Genomic DNA, 3463 nt, shown 5'->3' on the forward strand with positions numbered 1-3463 from the left:
GTAGAAAGAACCTTTGAATCATAGATGTCTTTACAATAGATCGTCTTGCTAGTGAAGCTAGTCCATTAGCTTTTTGGAGTCTTTTGCTCTCTGCCTCATATTGTAGAGGCGTTGCATTGTGGTTGCTCCTGACTTTGAGGACATAGAAAGATAAAGAACCACTACAACGGAGTTCACTTTTTACGGCGTGCATTACGACTTTTTACGGCGTGCATTACGGCGTGTGGGCGCACGCCATATAAAGCCATGCCATAAAAAATCTTAACTTTTTACAGCGTGCAATGTGCGCCGTTAGAGAACGCCGTTAAAAGATGTATACGTTTTTACGGCGTGCCCATTATTTTATGGCATGCTGGCGCATGCCGTAAATACGATTTTTTTACCTTTAATGATGGGATTTTTTACATTTAACGGCATGGCTTTGCACACCGTAAAAGCTAATTTAATTTTTAAAAATCTGTTTGTTTATTTGATTATAGCACCTATAATAATTACACAAATCCAATTCCAACTTAGTTAATATGAAAATTAAATATTTTGAGTACAAGCTAGCATGAAAAACAACATTAAACTAATTAATTATTCTAAGCTTAAAGATGAAAAAATTAACACAAACATTTATCATATATAAATAAAATGTATCAATAAATGTAACAAATACTTTCAATTTCCTCAACCGACAGACATAAGTTCAACAAATGACATGCCTGATTGATAACTGATGGCTTCTCAACCAACAGACATAAGTTCAACCAACACTAATAAGTTACTTTACAAACAAAAGAATGCTTTCCAACCACATGAGTGCGGAGCTCGATCTGGATGAGACTTCAGCAACGCTCATTTGTAAGCTGCCTGTACCTGAAATTTCATCAGATGTCAATGATCAAGTTTCACTCAATGGCAATCAATGGCCAGTTAAAAGTGTTAGACCCACAGAAGCAAGAATGCTAGGAGGACTTGAATTGTAATATTATTTGCCTAATGAATTGTGAAATCAAGATAAGGAAAACAAAGGTCTAATTTTGATTTTGAACCTCGGCCATCTACAGAAACTTAGCAATTGACTGAAAGATCTATGGAGAAAAAATTACTTATCAGATTGAAATTCAGATCCCAGAAGCAAACATAAGGTACTGGACTAAATTCCATTACAGTAGAATCTCTCCACAAACACTTGAAGAAAAAGAAAAAAAAAAAAAAAATCTTTATGACCACTAATGCAGATCTTCAAAAATTAGAAATCCCATATACCACAATTGGTACAAGGGAAGGGTAAATGGAAAACATAATTCATTAAATTTAATACAACTAGCTCAAAATCTAAGTCCTAGGAATTTAATCTAGCCATTTTAATGGAATTTCATGATGCCCTAGAAAAAGCACAAAAACAAACCAATGAGAAATCTGAGAGAGCTATCTAAAAACCCAATGGCTTTATCTTATGACTCCAAGAGCCCTCTGAAAATGATTAAATAGTGCTTTGATGTCAAGCATCAAGGGAACTACTTTAACAGATATTCAACAGAGTGAAATGATGAGTTAATATTTTTATAATTTGGTATAAAGAAAGAAGCACATGATATCAAAAGTTAAAAAATCAAAAAAAGTGATGATAATACATGGGTTGTTTTTGTAACTTCACCAGAGTGAGTGTTTGATTATGCTTTTCTTCATTTATTATCTTGTTTTTTGCCTGTGCAATTTCTTTCCCTCTCCCACACACAAACAGTGTGCGATGTGATCAAAGATAGATAGGCATGCAAAGTGCACTGGGGCTGTGTTTTCTTGCTTTTTCTTGTGCAATGTCTTCAACTATAACTAAAAGCCTGTCCTGTCAATTAAAAGCAACAAAGCACGAAGATTTATAATTACAAAGGAAAACAAATAGCAAATTCATTCTAATGTCAAATTATAACAGATTCACATATTATCACAAATTACCAATCTGTAACGTATATAAAAAAGTTCTCTCCAATAGGTGAGAGGGATAACCCTAGAAAGAAGGGGTTCCCCTTTTCTTCCCCCATCTCACTTTTGTCTCCATAGAGATCTATATATATATAGGTATCAGAGAATAGATTTTCAATTATCTTAAAATAAGGAATTGACATCACTGCAGCTACCACCAATGGAATTGATCAAGGAGATGAACTTATTATTACAGAGTATGTACTGATTATTGGTGAGGTTCTACTTGGTATATGCTTTTCCTTCACTATAAAAAACTACCAATAGTTTTATGAACTAATTAATGATTCATGCTTCTTTTTATGTTTTATGTCGGAAGCCCATGCAAGAATGCATCTTAAACAGCTTTCAAAACATACACATTATTTCCCAGTGACGATTGGCAGATAACATTCAGCAAATCTGAAAAATATAGCACTAAATACAGTGGATCAACAAACAAAATCCATTACAGAGTCGGTGAAATATCTATAAATGGAATACATTTATCTCACTTATTGTAAGAAGAAAATGAGCTTCACTATCTACTTTACCAACAGCCCAAGTATATACTCAAAAGTTTCATCATAAGGCACTACTATAAAAAAATTCCCGTAACAAGGAATAGCAAAAGATAGAAAATAGAAAGCAGTTATCTAATTTTGTCTCCTATTCTCCAGCAAATAAAAACACAATTGTAAAGAAAAAATAAAATCATAAAGGGGACTTAATCACTGGAGTTTATAAATATACACATCAATAAAATGCCAAACAACAATGAGATATAACTGAAAATGCCTAAATTTAATTCATTCAAAAATCAAGCAGCACAGCCAACATTTACAACCAAAATATAACCTAAAAAACACTCAAAATAAAAAATTTCATCAACAAAGGAAAATATTTCAAACTCCATATAGAAAAATGCAATAATAAGAAAATTAATTTCATTATCAAGTCGAATGACATAACGAATCAGGAAATAGCCAAACAATAACTTGATTTTAGGTATTAATCTGATTCATGCTAACTCATTCAATAGCTTAAATCATACAATTCCTTCTAGAAACTAGACCCCTATCAAGAAAGAGGCAGGTATTAATTTGAAGAATCCTTACCTTATAGAAATATTTTGATTTGGGTCCTGGGAGGCGACCGACAAGGGTGAGAGCTGGCGCCCGTGGTTGACAGTGAAAGGCGGAGAGTGAGAGTTGAGGCGCCGGGCAAAGTCGTGGAGAGGCGGAGTCAAGGATGGTGGTTGTGGTGGACTAGTGGCTGCACAAGAAGCACTGGGTTGATGGGGAAAAAGAACGGTAGGAGGCACAGTGAATTGAGAGAAGGAGGAGAAGTTATGAATGGGAGAAAAATGTCGTGTTTAATTAGGTTTTTTAGGACAGATTACTACGGCGTGCGTTTGCACGCCGTAAATACGTTTAATTTTTGAGCAAAACACGGCGTGCAACATATGCACGCCAAAATAGTGGCTTAATACGACGTGCATCATTTGCACACC

The 3463-nt window shown here is 34.5% G+C and overlaps 1 long non-coding RNA gene across 3 annotated transcripts; it reads right to left on the reverse strand.

Moving 5' to 3' along the window:
- Nucleotides 1-597: 597 nt before the first annotated feature.
- Nucleotides 598-3463, reverse strand: LOC111392811. 3 transcript variants are annotated; one of them, XR_002702330.1, is made up of 3 exons: nt 3069-3405; nt 1623-1834; nt 598-861 (listed from the first exon to the last, which is right to left on the reverse strand). It is a non-coding gene; the product is annotated as an uncharacterized LOC111392811 (long non-coding RNA). The 3 variants fall into 3 exon arrangements; XR_002702329.1 differs by having other exon boundaries at nt 606-861; nt 1646-1834; nt 3069-3404; XR_002702328.1 differs by lacking the exon at nt 1623-1834 and having other exon boundaries at nt 606-861; nt 3069-3463.

This window comes from Olea europaea, unplaced genomic scaffold (assembly GCF_002742605.1).
Source record: "Olea europaea var. sylvestris unplaced genomic scaffold, O_europaea_v1 scaffold980, whole genome shotgun sequence".
In the NCBI taxonomy this organism is placed as follows: Eukaryota; Viridiplantae; Streptophyta; class Magnoliopsida; order Lamiales; family Oleaceae; genus Olea; species Olea europaea.